General features: G+C 47.6%; 1 pseudogene across 1 annotated transcript in view; it reads right to left on the bottom strand.

The window, feature by feature from the left end:
- Window positions 1-342: 342 nt before the first annotated feature.
- Window positions 343-17482, bottom strand: part of LOC146830087 (uncharacterized) — a 159138-nt pseudogene continuing 141998 nt past the window's right edge. Inside the window, exon 3 of the transcript XR_014961366.1 lies at window positions 343-5734. The product of XR_014961366.1 is annotated as an uncharacterized LOC146830087 (transcript). The remainder of the gene's footprint in view (window positions 5735-17482) is intronic.

Below are 17482 nucleotides of genomic sequence, written 5' to 3'. Positions count from 1 at the left end.
TGTGCGCCACAACAACAAGAAAGATCCAATCTGAAGACTCAACTAATCTGATTATACCCAGCTCACATAGCTTCTCTAATTCCTGTTGAACTTCCTCTTGAATAAACATAGTAATATCCTGTAAGAATCCGGGGTCTCTGGTTGGCGCAGGTATGCACTTGCGACAAGCAGGGACCCTTTCCTCTAAGTCAGGGCAAAGGATTACTCCTGAAAAAGAACCCCTGCTCACCCTCTAGGTAACGTGGCGCGAGCAGTCAGGCTAGATTCCAGAGGGCATGAGGTTAAGCATTTAGGGTGTCCCACAATAACCACCAACCCACCACACAGAGACACAGGACTGTATTTTATCAAAATAAAGCTCTTTATATAAATACTCTTTAAGAAGGCTTCAAAATACAGTTCTTATCTTTCAAAGAGGGTTCCAGTTACTTGTATGCAATGTTCCAGGAGGCCACAGTTCTTAAAAGGCAAAATTAGGTGCAATTTCTGCTTCTTTGGGGTCCGTGCGCACCGTAGCGCTGTCTGTACGCTTCGTATCGGCGTTGGTACGCATCGTACCGGCTTCGGTACGCTTCGTACACCACAAGTACGATTCCTGCTTCGCCTCACGCTTCCCACGTGAGCAAGCGTACGGGGTTTTAAACCGTACAGGCCATACAGTCGCAAGTACGCTCCGTACGGGCTTGGGACGAGCCCTTCTAAGCCTCACGCTTCCCGCGTGAGCAGCGTACGGGGCGGTGGTGTACAGCGCAGTACGGACCGTACAGCGGAGGGTGCGCTTCGTACAGGGGCGTTCGGAGCGCACAGTACCTTATTCTTTACGGAGAGTTCGAGGCGCCATCGGCAATCTTCAGAGGGGCGTCCCGCGTCGTGTTGCAGTCCCGCTTGACAGGGGACCACGGTGCTTGGTGGGGCGCCTCGGGACTTCACGGCACACCTCGAGGTGGGTGGAAGGAGGGGCGGCTCGGGGGTGATTTCAGTGGCGCAGAGCTGTCGGCATCAACCAGACGTGGCGAACTTGCGTGTCTTCGATCCTCGCAGTGGTCTCTACGGCTCGGGGCCTCAGAGGCTCGGAGTCAGACAGTCTTTCCTTACGGTGCGAGCTCCGGCTCGAGGGGGCAGCAGTTCACTTTGTTCAGGCCAGGCAGGGCAGGCAGTCACGGTGCTCACAGCAGCACAGTCGGGCAGAGGTCACGTTGCTCGGTGAGATGGGGGCACACAGGTTCTCTGGGGTCAGCATTCGCAATTCACCAGCAGCAGCTTCCTTTCTTCCAGGGAGGGGTAGCGCCCACTGTTCCTGGGGCGCAGTTCAGGGGGCAAGTTCACCAGCAAGCCCTTGGAGATTGTTCGCTAAGCACAAGTTGATTCAAAAGTCTCTCAGTCCTTTCCTCTCCTTCTTGCAGCAAGGCACCCACCGCAGGCCAGTCTCTCAGGCTTAGAGACAGTAGTCCTCCATGTAGCTTTCCCAGGTCCTCCTCTTCAGGCAGAGTTTCTTCTTGGCGTAAAACAGGATCTGATTTCCTAGGAGCAGGGCTCCTTTTATACACAGTTTTTTGTTCTTTGTCGCCAGGGGACCTGTGCCTGGCTCAGTCCAGTTTTGGAGCACTTTGTTGTGGTGACTCTGCTCTTTCCTTTCAGTGCACAGGACAGAGACATCAGCCGCTCCACAGGGGGTGGAGCCAGCATTGTGGTGGCAGAGCACAGGTCTATTCAGAGTCAAGGTGTACTCCTCCCACCCATCCTGGTGTAATCTCTCTACCCACCACCTGGCAGCCAGCCTGTCTCCTGGAATTCCCCAGCCCTGCCCCTCACTGAAACTAGGCAGCACACACACACACACAGCAGAGGCGGACTGAAATGGCTAAGCAAGTAAATACTAACTTTCTAAAAGTAGTATTTACAAACACAGGATATTAAAATAAACTTTACTAAAAGAAGTATTTTATTATTCTGAGTTCAGGCATACTAAACTTGACTTTCTACCATGCTCTGAGTCCGCTGGGATTATAGAGTGTAATAATTCCAGCAGCCCATTCTGGCCTATGGAGAGCAGGTAGCCTTCAATAGTGAAAAACGAAAATGGCTGTAATTCACTATTAGGACATGCCACACACATCAGGGCATGTCCTACCTTATGCCTACAATGCACCCTGCCCTTGGGCCTACCATAGGGGTGACTAATATGCAGTTAAGGGAAGGTTTAGGGACTGGCAAGTAGGTGCACTTGCGCAGTCAGCATGACAGTACCAGACTGCACGCAGGTTCTGCAATGGCAGACCTTAGACACATTTTACTAGGCAGCTTCTGTGGGTGGCACAAGCAGTGCTGCAAGCCCACCAGCAGCATTTGCATTTACAAGCCCTGGCACTCCTGGTGCACTTTACTAGGGGCTAATAGTAAACCAAATAAGCCAAACATGGACACCAATCAATGTATACACTTTTCATAGGGAGCACTTGCACTGTGGCACTGATTGGCAGTGGCACAGTGCCCTGAACAGCTAACACCAACAAAACACATGAGGCACATCAGCAAAAAGTGGAAGCGAAACTCACGCCAAGGTGCCAGGTCCAACACGTGTCCCCTCCAGCTGAAATGTAGGTGGAACTACCCTACCCCAGGGAGTTCCTCTTCACTAAGGCGGAAAAACCTGGACAGACCGTCAGCATTGGCGTGATCTGTGCCAGGGCGATGCTCCACCATAAAGTCCTTACCCTGTAGGGAGATGGACCACCTCAACAGTTTCGGGTTCTCACCCCTCATTAGCATCAACCATCTGAGGGGCCTGTGGTCTGTCTGAACCCGGAAGTGAGACCCAAACAATTAGGGTCTTAGCTTCTTCAGCGCCCAGACCACAGCAAATGCTTCTCGCTTGATTGCACTCCACCTTTGTTGAGGAAGTAACCTCCTACTAATGAAGGCTACAGGTTGGTCCCAACCCTCCTCAGTCATCTGTGAGAGAACAGCCCCTACACCATGCTCTGATACGTCTGTCTGCACTAGGAATTCTTTGGAGAAGTCAGGAGCCAAGAGCACGGGCGCCTTGCACATGGCAGTCTTCAGGGTATCAAAAGCCTTCTGACAGGTGTCAGTCCAGATCACTTTCCTGGGCTGCTTCTTCGAAGTCAGCTCTGTCAAGGGAGCAATAATGCTGCCATACCCCTTGACAAACCTCCTGTAGTACCCTGTGAGTCCTAAAAAGTCCCTCACCTCTGTCTGGGTCTTTGGGGGCTCTCAAGCCAGGATGGTTTCAATCTTGGGTTGGAGGGGCGCCACCTGGCCGCTCCCCACTTGGTGTCCCAAGTACACCACGGAACCCTGCCCGATCTGACACTTGCTTGCCTTGATCGTGAGGCCTGCCTTGCGCAGTGTCATCAACACTTCCCAGAGGTGGTGCAGGTGTTCTTTCCATGTGCCACTGAACACTGTGATGTCATCCAGGTAGGCGGCGCTGAACTCGGTCAGCCCAGCCAACACCTGGTTGACCAACCTCTGGAAGGTGGCAGGGGCATTCTTCATCCCAAACGGTTTGTGTCACTAAAGCTTTTCCCGCATTCTGTACCCTGATAGGGTTTCTCACCATGGTGGAGTCTCTGATGCCTCAAATAGCTTTTCACAGTAAAACTTTGAGCATTCTGTACAATGATAGGGTTTTTCAACAATATGGGTTCTCTGATGTATTAACAAATTGCTTTTCTGAGTAAAGCTTTTCCAGCATTCTGTGCAATTATAGGGTTTCTCACCAGTGTGGATTCTCTGATGCCTCAACTGCGCACCCTTCCGAGTAAAGCTTTTCCTGTATTCTGTGCAATGATAGGGTTTCTCACCAGTATGGATTCTCTGATGGGTCAACAGAGTCCCCTTCTCAGTAAAGCTTTTCCTGCATTCTGTGCACTGATAGGGTTTCTCACCAGTATGGATTCTCTGATGATTCAACAGCGTACCCTTCAAAGTAAAGCTTTTCCCGCATTCTGTACACTGATGGGGTTTCTCACCAGTGTGGATTCTCTGATGTGTTAACAAACTTCTTTTCAGAGTAAAGCGTTTCCTGCATTTTGTGCAATGGTAGGGTTTCTCACCAGTATGGATTCTCTGATGGGTCAACAAAGTCCCCTTCTCAGTAAAGCTTTTCCTGCATTCTGTACACTGATAGGGTTTCTCACCAGTGTGGATTCTCTGATGATTCAACAAATTGCTTTTCGCAGTAAAGTTTTTCCCGCATTCTATACACAGATAGGGTTTCTCACCTGTGTGGATTCTCTGATGATTCAACAAATTGCTTTTCTGAGTAAAGCTTTTCCAGCATTCTGTACACTGATAGGGTGTCTCACCAGTATGGGTTCTCCGATGGTTCAACAGCGTACTCGTCTCACTAAAGCTTTTCCCGCATTCTATACACTGATAGGGTTTCTCACGAGTGTGGATTCTCTGATGATTCAACAAATTGCTTTTCGCAGTAAAGCTTTTCCCACATTCTGTACACTGATAGGGGTTCTCACCAGTGTGGATTTGCTGATGTATCAACAATTTGCCTTTCATAGTAAAGCTTTTCTCGCATCTGTGCAATGATGGGGTTTCTCACCAGTATTGAGTCTCTGATGATCGAACAGTGTGATCTTCCGAGTTAATTTTTTTTCACATCCTGTGCAGTGGAAGGGTTTCTCTCCATTATGGACTATCTGGTGTTTCAACAAACTGTATGTCTTAATGAAGCTTTTCCCACATTCTGTATACTGATATGGTTTATCGCGGAATGGCTCGTCTGATTCTCACTGAAGCATTTCCTACATTCTGTACACTGATAGGGCTTCTAACCAGTATGGGTACTCTGATAAACGTACTGTATTCTATTCCAAGTGAAGATTTCTCACATCGCTACACTGATATGGTTCCTCACCAGTTTAAGTTATCTTATGCTTCACCAGTGTGCCCTTTTCAATTAATCTTTTTGCACTTTCTGTGCAGTTGCATGGTTTCTTACCAGTATGGACTATATGGCAACAGTGATTTCTTCTCAGCAAAGCGTTTGTCACATTCATTACAGTTATAGGGTTTCTCACCAACATGGATTATCTGTTGCTTCACCAGTGAGCCTTTCTCAGTGAAGCTTTACCCACATTCTGGATAATTATAGCGCTCATCATCTGTATAGATTCTTGGGTCTCTCAAAAGCTTCTTTGTTTCAATGGAGCTTTTTCCACATTCTGTACACTAGTTTGACCTATCCTCAGAATGAACTATTTGATGCCTGTGAAGCGAAGTGCCCTCAGTGCAGGTTTATCCACATTCCATATACAGCTAGATTTTCTCCCCTGTAAGCATTCTCTGATATTTCAACAGAAATGTTCTAGGCGTAACACAATTTTCACATTCCTTACAATGGTATGACCCATCCTCAGGATATTCAGATTAACTGCTCTAATTTAACATTAGAATTACAATTGTGGGAGTCCTGAGTGAACCAAAGGTTTTCACGCTCGGTATACTCAAAGAGATGATCTCTGGTGTGCATGTTTTTAAACTGTCATTAAAGATGAGCCCTGCATGAGCTTTTTCGCACAATAGGTCTGTGTTTCTCCCATGAATGTATATCGTAGGGGGTGTATTCAGGTCCAACCTCCAGCTGAGAGTTTTCTCAGACTCTACACACCGATACGGTTGATCATCTGGTGATGCTGCCAAGGGCTTCTCTGGTGCTGGGGTGCTGCAGGTCTCTTCTTCAGGTTCTTTGATTCTGTGAATGAGAAACAAATCTCCGTGAGGGTGGGACTGAAATCAGGTATCTGCATTCATCAAAGAGACCATAAAAGACAGAGAAACTGGATAAGGAAGGAGTGATTTTGAAAGGGAAAGGCAAAGAAGGAGGGAGGAGAAAGCAACAGGGTCTGCACTTAAGATTTCTAGGTTTAATGTCACAGTTCGAGGATAGATGTAAAGTACACTTTTCTGATTGTAACTGGTGAGCTAGTCGATCCAGTTGGTGCCGCTGCAAATCAGATCAGAACTAATCAGACTGTTCAGTTTTGAAAAATGTGTGCCCCTTAACATGACACTTAACTGGTTGCCAGCCCAGCACTAGCACTGGTACTCCCAAGATTGACCAGTAACTTCTAGGACTAGTAGTGTGTGTGTGTGTGTGAACGGTCCCTCCACTGACTCATACTCCAAGCACCAGATCCCTGGAAGCACCACTGGAACCGCCCTAGAATCTTATTGGCTTTGTGAAGTAAATTTTCATAATGCAAGTAATATTGGATTACTTCTCTGAGCAAATCAGCAGTATTTCAAATCTAAGGAGATGTTTCATAACCTTGCAGACCTACAATGTCCTAACGCAAGTTAGTTAACTCCCATAAAGCAGGGATGTGAGGGTACATCATGCCATTTCAAAAATCCATACAGAGATTTTGAAGTAGAATCTTTCTCTTCTTGTACTCATTGTCTCTAACTGGGTAAGGAAGCACAAACCAACCAACAGAGAACAGACAACTGGTCTCTGGAGAAATATATTCTATATTAAGTAACCCACTACTAGTAAAAGACACACATCAGTGAATCATAATTCATGCAAGCATACATGCGAGTACAAAGCCAAGAATTATTTATGATCTCAAAACAGGCAGCCCTACCTCGCAGAGCACATGTGGATCCAAGACGGCCAAGGTCTGGTACTGTCAGGAAGGGTAGACAACATCCTTCTCTCCCCAGAAAAAAATCCAGGACCATGAGATCCTCCCCCGCCTTGCAAAGTAAGTTATACCCCACAGGAAGTCCCCTCACACCCACCAGCAATCTTTTCATGAAGGTGTTCCCCGCCATTACACCATGTTGTTCCAAGGGAATAGGGGATGGGTTAAGAGGTGTGATAAAGATTCAGGGGGATCTGGGAGGGTGACAATCACCTCTGCCAGGGACCACTGAGCATGCTCACTGTGCGACGTTGGCCTGGTATATGCTGTACACTAATAAAAGTGGGCACCTTGTACCAGTCCAAACAACCTTTATTGATGATTAGGTTAAAGACGCTTTATAGAAAGCTATCCTAGTGGTAGCTATGGAGAGCAGACTTCAAGCGAATTCTCAAAGGAATGTAAAGCAGATTGTTTTACCAGATCAGAACCTCCTGAATGACCAAATGAAAGGAGAACCACACCAGTGTTATATCAAATATATGTATTTATTACTAGATACTCTCTACTAACCTCTTTATGAGATTAGAGCACAAGGCACACAATACTGAATCAGTAGGACAGTAAATAGCACAATACACAGCGGGCTCCTGGGGGGAGACCGAACCAAATACTAAAAAAACGGTATAACAATGACTTCACTAGACACAGTACCTAGAGCACATAGAATTGCTAGGTCCCCGAGGAACCTCCTAAAGGAGTGACACAGGAAGCCCACGGAGGACGGGTGCGGTGTGGGAACACAGACGCGAGCTCTGTACAACTCTATGGGAAAGTCACGGTTGGAAAATAACAGTTTAAGGACACTTCAGACCCACCATCTTTTTCTCAGCAAAGTCAAAAGCCCCAATGGCCATGTTGACATGAGCAGTAGTGTCTCTGCCAGGGATGATCCCATGTTGATTTTCAGAAACGAATCCCGGCATCATTGGGGCAAGGTGGGTTGCCAGGATTTTCGAGAAAATCTTGGCATCTGCGTTTATGAGAGAGATGGGTCGGTATGATCCGCAGTCTGTGGGTGGCTTGCCTTTCTTCAGAAAGAATACTATCTGGGTCATATTCCATGACCCAGGCGTCCTCCCACTAACAACAACTTGGTGAATAACCATGCTGAATGGTATAAGCAGTACCCTTTTAAAAGTCTTGTAAAATTCTATGGGTATGGAATCTTCCCCTGTGGCTTTCCCCGAGGGCAGTGCCGATATAGCCATCCCTATCTCTTCCAACGATACTACGCTGTCTAATAAAGCTGCATCTTCCTCCCTCACAACTGGGAGGTTGCTGTCTGCAAGATACTGTGCCATGTCGTCTTTGTCAGGTACAGAAGTGTATGAATAGAGTTTGATAAAAAAGAGAAAACTGTTCTAGAATAGCTGAAGACTGAGTATGTAAAATACCATCTGCGCCCTGATCTTAGTCTTAGTCTTCACTTCAGCAGCCTGATAAGCCAGGACCTTACCAATTTGCTCCCCATATTCATATTGCTCCATACGATATTTATTGTATCTGGCCGCTGTTTTTTCCCTGAAAGACTTTTTTACTGCCATTCTTGCATCTATTAGGGAAAAGAGCAGATGATTCGGAGTTTTAGGGTCTCGCACTACAGCCTCAACGTGTTGTTTTTCCATGTCGCGTAAGGCACAGACCAGTGTCTCCATATCACTTTTCCGTTGTTTGTTTTGCTGCCATATATATTGCTGGGTAATGCCTCCAACAAAAGCTTTCATCGTATCACAGACGATCAGCGGGGATGCTGTCCCAGTTTTTTCCCTAAAAAATACCTCTAGCTTTTCCAAAGTACTAGATACGAATTCCCTGTCGGTTTGACTTTGCTGAGAAAAAGATGGTGGGCCTTGGTATGATTCTCCTGGATGCCGAAAAGGCCTTCGTCAGGGTCGGGTGGGAATTCTTGTGGGCCACACTAACCATACTCGGCCTTGGAGGGCAGTTCAAACAGTGGGTGCAAGCCCTATATTACAAACCTCAAGCTAAGCGGTCATACTCAGGGTCATATTCAATTCCATTTGATATTTTCTGCGGTACTAGGCAGGGCTGCCCCCTTTCCTCATTACTACTTGCTCTATACATAGAACCATTCGTCCGTATCTTGCAAGGTTGCATACATATAAAACCGCTAGTGGCCGAGTCCACTAGGCTCAAAACCACGGCATACGCAGACGACATTGCGATTTTTTCAACTAACCCAGCCGAGGGTGTTCTAGCTGTCGAGATAGCAGCAACTAAGTTTGGCTATATTTCCGGTTATAAATTAAATATTAATAAAACATAGGTGCTTATTAATTTCAAACCCGAATCTCCAATCTTGGGGGTATGCACCACAGTCACGTATCTGGGGGTTAAGAGATCAGCCAAAGTTGGTCAAATTGTAACCTTAAACTATATACCATTACTGAACGAAACTACTAAACTATTAAAGAACTGGCACAAGCTTCCCATAGGGATTCTAGGAAGATGTAATATAATAAAAATGAAAATACTCCCCAAGTTCTTATATTTGTTTAGGTCAATCCCCCTATGGGTTTCGAATACATTTTTTTTAAAACTTGAGGGGGTCTTCAGCAGCTTCATATGGGGGTTTAAGAAGCCTAGACGGGCGATTGACCTACTCAAATCTCCTTACAATCAAGGCGGACTAGGCCTACCAGACTTCAAAACTTATTTTTGGGCTGCGTTTGCCAGATGTTTCCGTAGCCTTCTTAGTCTCGATCAGAAAGATTCTCTTTATCAACTGATTTTAGGAAATGATAGCCAATTATTTTTACATCATACCAATGACCCAAATTACTTTAAGCGAGTTACGTTTAAGACAGTTAGGGACAGTATCTATATATGGCTTGCTATGTCTGTCAGAGGCAAACTATCGTTATTTCATAACAAGCTCCCATTGTGGGGAAATCCTATGTTTCCTGAGGTGTTCCATGATCATACTGGTAAATCCTGGTCCAAGTACGGGATTACATGCCTAGGCGATCTGTACGATGGGAGCGGATTCAAGTCATTTGAAGGTTTACGATTTAATTACAAACTACCTCCCCATTCTTTTTTTAAATATCTGCAGATCAGGGACTATTTGGGGAAAAATTTGGCGTTGAATGTGATAACTTATTCCACAATCTGGGACTGCCTGTATGGGGGAAAAAACCAAGTCCCTAATTGGCGATATGTACAAACATCTGTCCAATCTTCGGTTGGATGAAAGCGAAAAATTAGTGACGCGCTGAGTCAAGTATTGAGTGTAGATCTAACACCTGGCGCGATTAAACATGCCCTGGGTAACATAGGTGATTTAGTCCACTCTGTGAGCTTACAACTACAACAATTCCGTACGATATGCATGCTGTACTATACGCCTGAAAAGAAAGCTAAATGGGCCGAAGGGAATAACTTTGGTGAAAAGACAAAATGCCCTAAATGTGGGACATATGCTGCTAACCGTATTCATACGTTTATAGAGTGCTCAGAATTGAAGGCTTACTGGCAGAAGATAGGTCAGATGCTCCATCTCAAATTAGGACTGGATCCCTCATTAACTGTCCCGGAAATTATGTTAGGTTACAAGGCAGACTAACCAGCATTGGCACAACTTTTCTTAATGCTAATGGTCGCCGCGCGATTAGCTATTGCCCAAGCATGGGTCTCTCCGACACCGCCATCTATTGGCGAATGGTGGACCATTATTAGGGAAACGTTTTGCTTGGAAACTGCTCTGGCTAAAGTCAGGGGTATTCGTTCTTTGGTCAAATTCGAAGCAATATGGAGACCCGTGGATATGGAGGCATCATACTACTCAAATAAGGAGGGGTATCCATATCTTTATGTTATGTCAATATCTCGATATACCTGGGGCATATGTGAATGCTTTTCTGGTAAATGCTTTTGCTTTTTTATTTTCTGGTTTTTGTGACTTATTCAAATGTCAAGATGATATACACCACTCATATTGACCGATGTTTTTTATTATTTGCCCTTTTTTGATGACAATAAAAAATATTTTTTTTTTAAGAAGGACACTTCGGAGAGGACTTCAAGCAAACCCTTTGGAACATAGAAGGATCTAAGGCCAGCACCCTTGTGAGTACCGAGGTACATGTTTTACACATCCCAGAGAAGCTGGGTGCATAGGGGTTAAGTGGTGTTGGAAACCCTCGTCGTTTTCACTGGAGTGATGCTCAGAAGTGCTGCTGCCGGGAAGATGAAGTGTCCGGAGGAATCCAAGCCTGGATCCGAGGTGAGAAGAACCTGAAAGCAGAGGGGACAGAGTCTGGGTCACTTCAGCGTGACCAAGGGCTCGGTAAACAAATGCCCACCGATGTCGAATTCTTCAGGTGAGAAGATAAGATGCTGGACTCTGCAGCCACGGGGACCAGGAGACAATGACGATGACCAAAGTCTGGAGGTGAGCTGTCACATGAAGGATGTCGAGTGCTGGGGGGTCAGTGTCCGGATTGAACACCAACAAGCCTTGGCAACGGCAACCCACGCGGGCCGAGGAAACAAATTATGGTGAGGACCAGCAAGGTCCTGGGGACTCTCCAAGCAATGGAGAGTCCGGACACGTCTGGAGCAACCAGGGAAGCCGAAGGAAATTCAAAGTCACCTTCACAGGGACCCACAGGCCAACGGACCAGGGATCACGTAGGGACCTCGAGCTGAATCCCGAAATACCAGCCCACGGAACACTTGGAGGTGCAGGGGCAGAAATCATCCTCCTCCTCAGCAAACCAAGGAACACAATGTGCCCAGTAATCAGCCCTGGCAGAGGGGCAGCATGCAGCCAGGGTGACCACTGCCACTTTAACTGTAAATCAAGAGTGCTCACTCTCAAACAACAAATGTTTTTCCAGGTGCCATTTCTTTAACCCACATCAGGCCTAGTCTTAAGTCGAGGCGCTTTATGATTCAATACAATTTAAAGTGAACACTAGATCTGCAAGTGATTTCAAAGATAACTTCCAGTGTGAGGTGATTAGAAAAAGAACACTGAATGCATATAGTGACTGCATAGGTACAATACAGGATTATTACAGTGTATGCACTTGTCTGTGCCAAATTAACATTTTTGTATAAGTGAGACGTTCTGCAAAGACTAACCGCATTCCAATCAGAGTCCTTGCCCCGTTCTCAGTGATGCCTCATCTTTCTCTTCAGTAATATCCAGCCACGATTCCCCATAGAGTTGGTGCCCCATCTATCAGTGATGTCTCATCTCTCTCATGACTCATGGAAACACGCCAAAGTCATCCCTCTTTTGAAACTAACCTCGCTTGACGCAGCTCGGCCAGGAAACTATCAACCAATTGCTCTCCTAGCGTTTCCATTGTTCAGTGCTCCTCTGATGCTGCAGGGTGCTAAGAAGAGCACGGAGGCTGCAGGGGGCTCGGAAGAGCACGGAGGCTGCAGGGGGCTCGGAAGAGCACGGAGGCTGCAGGGGGCTCGGAAGAGCACAAAGATTGTTGGGGGTTGAAAGAGCACTAAGGCTGGGAAGGGCTCGGAGGAGCAATTATGCTGCAGGGAGCTCTGAGGAGCACTGAGGTGCGGGGACCTTGGAGGAGCAGTGAGGCTGCGAGAAGCTCTGAAGAGCAATTAAGATGTAGGGAGCTCAGAGGGGCACTGAGGCTGCAAAGAGCTCAGAGGGGCACTGAGGCTGCAAAGAGCTCAGAGGGGCACTGAGGCTGCAAAGAGCTCAGAGGGCACTGAGGCTGCAAAGAGCTCAGAGGGGCACTGAGGCTGCAAAGAGCTCAGAGGGGCACTGAGGCTGCAAAGAGCTCAGAGGGGCACTGAGGCTGCAAAGAGCTCAGAGGGGCACTGAGGCTGCAAAGAGCTCAGAGGGGCACTGAGGCTGCAAAGAGCTCAGAGGGGCACTGAGGCTGCAAAGAGCTCAGAGGGGCACTGAGGCTGCAAAGAGCTCAGAGGGGCACTGAGGCTGCAAAGAGCTCAGAGGGGCACTGAGGCTGCAAAGAGCTCAGAGGGGCACTGAGGCTGCAAAGAGCTCAGAGGGGCACTGAGGCTGCAAAGAGCTCAGAGGGGCACTGAGGCTGCAAAGAGCTCAGAGGGGCACTGAGGCTGCAAAGAGCTCAGAGGGGCACTGAGGCTGCAAAGAGCTCAGAGGGGCACTGAGGCTGCAAAGAGCTCAGAGGGGCACTGAGGCTGCAAAGAGCTCAGAGGGCACTGAGGCTGCAAAGAGCTCAGAGGGGCACTGAGGCTGCAAAGAGCTCAGGGGGCACTGAGGCTGCAGGAGCTCAGAGGGGCACTGAGGCTGCAGGAGCTCAGAGGGGCACTGAGGCTGCAGGAGCTCAGAGGGGCACTGAGGCTGCAGGAGCTCAGAGGGGCACTGAGGCTGCAGGAGCTCAGAGGGGCACTGAGGCTGCAGGAGCTCAGAGGGGCACTGAGGCTGCAGGAGCTCAGAGGGGCACTGAGGCTGCAGGAGCTCAGAGGGGCAATGAGGCTGCAGGGAGCTCAGAGGAGCACTGAGGATACAGGGAGCTCAGACAAGTAATGTGGATGCAGGGAGATCAGAGGAGCACTGAGGCTGCAGGGGGCTCGGAAGAGCACTGAGGCTGCCGGGGCTCGAAAGGACACTTAGGCTGGGAAGGGCTCGGAGGAGCAATTAGGCTGCAAAGAGCTCAGAGGGGCACTGAGGCTGCAAAGAGCTCAGAGGGGCACTGAGGCTGCAAAGAGCTCAGAGGGGCACTGAGGCTGCAAAGAGCTCAGAGGGGCACTGAGGCTGCAAAGAGCTCAGAGGGGCACTGAGGCTGCAAAGAGCTCAGAGGGGCACTGAGGCTGCAAAGAGCTCAGAGGGCACTGAGGCTGCAAAGAGCTCAGAGGGCACTGAGGCTGCAAAGAGCTCAGAGGGGCACTGAGGCTGCAAAGAGCTCAGAGGGGCACTGAGGCTGCAAAGAGCTCAGAGGGGCACTGAGGCTGCAAAGAGCTCAGAGGGGCACTGAGGCTGAAAAGAGTTCAGAGGTGTACTAAGGCTGCAAAGAGCCCAGAGGAGTACTGAAGCTGTAGGGAGGTCAGAGGAGCACTGAGTCTGCAGCGGTTCAGAGGAGCACTGAGGCTGCACAGGGGGAGTGGAGGGAGTTTAGAGGAGCACTGTGGCTTCAGGGAGGTTAGATGAGAACTGGGGATGCAGGAAGCTCAGATTAACCCTGAGGATAAGGGGGCACAGAGGAGCACTAAGGCTGCAGGGGGCTCAGACGAGCACTGCACTGCAGGGAGTTCAGAGGAGCACTGAGGCTGCAGAGGGCTGAGAGGAGCATTGAGGCTGCAGGGAGCTCCCAGAAGCAGCACTGAGGCAACTAGTGCCACCCCACTGCAGTAGTGTCACTGACCTTTACTGGCTGGAATTCATGGGCAAATTAGTTTTGCTATTTCATGGTGTGGGGTGCCCAGTGCCAGGGAGTGGGAGTGGGGATGGTGCCCCCTCTGGTCCATGTGGCATGGCCCTCATATGACAGTGAACTCCTGTAGCCAGCTGCCTGCCAGGCATCCTGAGGATGGTCGGTCTCTTGCTGCAATATTCACCTCCCCACACTTTTCAATGTATAGGTCACACCGCTGGCAAAAGTCATCGACTCATATGGATTTGAGGTCATCTCATATGCAGGTGACACACAGCTGGTCACAACCATGGGACCCATGCTTGCAGACACCAAAAAAAGATTTAGAAACTGCATGAATCATATTGCCAGCTGGATGCAGACGAACTGCCGACAACTTAAAGCAAGTAAAACAGAGGTGGCCAACAAGTCTTGGTCCAAGCCCCATCCCAAAAGCAACAGTAAGGAATCTAGGAATAACAGTAGACAACAAACTGTCCATGAAGGACCACATAAACTACATAGCAGGCACCTGCTATGGGATCATGCGCACCCTATGAAAACTATTCTAGTGCATTCCACTGGGTTCAAGGAAATCCCTAGTCCAGGCAAGCATAATCAGTTGCTTGAACTGTGGAAACGCCTTAATGGCGTCCATGAATGAAGAACTATATACCAGACTGTGGGTGGTACAAAACATCGCAGCACGGTTGGTACTTCATATTCCTCCACATCACCGTCCAACCCCATCCGAAAAAACCTACACTGGATACCAATAAGGAAACAAACACGTTTCAAACTCATCTGTCTAACACACAAATCTTTACATGGAAATGGGCCATAGTACTTACAAATAAATCTTAAATGGTATACACCAATAAGGAGTCTCCGGGCGGGTGGAAAACATTTGTTACTCCCCCACAGGGCCCACACTGCCAGAAATGGCTGCAGATAATTTTCTTACCTAACCCCTCAATACTGGAACCAGCTCCCTACACACCTCCGGGCATGTACTGACCACAGACTTTTCAAAAAAGGACGAAAAACATTGATGTTCTAATAACTCCTAACACCGCTAACAATATCTAGTAGACCTCTCGCAGCAGCGCCATGAGACCCTTATATGGTGAGATGCTCACTCTTAACAAGACCCAATTAATATAACTGTAGAGCACCATCTGCTCTTCTCCAGCTCTGCCTGCTGGCCCGATGAAGATACCCTGGCTGAGCCTGGCAGTGACACTTGTGCTTCTTAATACAGGTGATCCATTATAAACAGGACTTTATATAAAAGGCGGCGTTATTTATTTTTATACTACTTTTCTGCCTTTGGTCAATCATCAGTCACATATCATTAAGGCAGCTCTAGAACACACTTTAAAAGTCCTTTCTTATTATGTTTGTAGTTTAAGCATGCACTGAAAAGAGGAAAAATATCAGCTTTAGGTGATTTCTTTTAATTTTTGTGCAGGCCGGTAAAAAAACAGCCATGTGGCGACCCTGTGGTTCTAGACGATGCACTTGGTGGTTGAATGGTTTGAGCTGGTGTTTGAATGCACTGGGCAGGGCTGGCTGCTTCAAATTGAGAATGGGGCTCCTGGAGGAGACTAGACAGGATTACACTGGCTCTGGTGGGTGTTAATGGGGCTAGACTGGACTGGGCACGGCCACACTGGTTTTGGTGGATGGGAGTGGGGCTAGACTGGTTTTGACCTGCCTGGGCTGGCTCTAATGGATGTCAACAGGGTGTGAGATTATTGAGCATGAGTAGACCTGATGGCTGAGTAAAGGGTTTAAACACAATGGGTCTGGCCAGCTGTTTCTAACACTGTTAATGGAGTTAGGATAGACTGGGTTGGTTCAGGCTATATCCAATGGATGTTAAAGGGGTTAGAATAATCAATATAGTGCTGATCATTGCACAGAAGGTGGAAATGCCTGAAAATTAGTTCTTCATATTTACTTTGTTACTTTATACTAGGAAGAAGGTGTCGCACTTTAGGTAGTAGCTTGTCACTCATAATTACATAAAAACGGTACACATAAGCAATATGAAAACTTGGCAGCTATGCAGAAGCCGTGTAAATAAAGCAGGTGAACATGCCTGCGGGATGACTGGGACACAGGCTAATACAGGCTCAGCAGCTGGGCCCTGACCAGAGGGGCTACAGGATCAGCAACAGAGCAGTGACCAAAGAGGCTACAGGATCAGCAGCATAGCACTGAGGAGCCATATGATCAGCAGCAGAGCACTGACCGGAGGGGCTACAGGATCAGCAAGCAGCAGGGCACTGAGAGCCACAGGATCATCAGCAGCAGAGCGCTGAGGAGCTATAGGATCCGCAATAGAGCACAGAGGAGCTACAGGATCAGCAGCAGAGCACTAACCTTAAGATTTTCAGCAGAAACGAACAGAAGATCTGACTCCGGACCGGTCCGTTCTTTGTCTAAACCTTCTGCTCAGCATTTCGAGCCAAGACTAGAAACCAATGGAGATAGAAAACAGACTGAACAAGAAGAGGACACTTTACGCATTCCCTCGTTTCAAGATGGCCACCGCACAGGCCTCCATGGGTCAGATGCAGCCATTGAAAGCTTCTCCCGGTGCCATCTTGGAACGGGACAGGTCACCCTTACAGTGTGCTGAGCCCTGTAGTTAAACACAGCACATCACCTGTATCTCTGCTGCCTGCTCAGTGCTTACCTTCGATATCCAGCAGCACCGACTCCCTAAGGCCCCTGCCTCATTTTTAAATGGGCCCCAGTGTCCCCTGCACACCAGGACTGCTGCTGGGGCGCTTGTTGCGCCCCTCACTGCACATGGACAATGGGCAGAGACAGTTTATGGGGATCGGAACAGATGCAACAATATGTAGGGTCAATAAGACCCATCCTCTGCGCACTGTAGCTACAGGTAAAGCATACCTAAACAGTTCAACATCTTAAGCATCACAATATAAGGCTGTTGATGAATTATAACAAAGACATCAAATCCACAACAGACTCAAAAGCTGATCAGATGCATTTACATAGATGTATTAAAAAAAATGAATTCAAAGAATGTCCATAAATCCGTCATAACATGACGTTTATATTTGCGAAGCAATGAACTCTCATTTGTTCATGAATTTCCTTATTTGCCCAATGCATTTCGAGCCAATACTGGCTCTTCTTCAGGGGATTGAATTCTAAAAAGATAAACAGAAACATAATGCACTACAGGTATGACACCGGCATCTTCAAGGTCAAAGTAACAACATATAATCATAATTCAATATAATGTAGCATTTGTGAATAATGGATGTACTCGTAAAATAAAATAAAATAATCCAAAAAGACCCTCCACCAAAGTGTGAACAACTTACACAAAAAAAAACAAAGAGACATTGCCACATCTGTGAGACTAATGAAAATGCACCTGCAAACTCCTAAACATCCCAGACATAAAAGACC

Source organism: Triturus cristatus, chromosome 5_1 (genome assembly GCF_964204655.1).
Source record: "Triturus cristatus chromosome 5_1, aTriCri1.1, whole genome shotgun sequence".
Lineage (NCBI taxonomy): Eukaryota > Metazoa > Chordata > Amphibia > Caudata > Salamandridae > Triturus > Triturus cristatus.
This window is presented reverse-complemented; position numbering and strand designations above follow the sequence as displayed.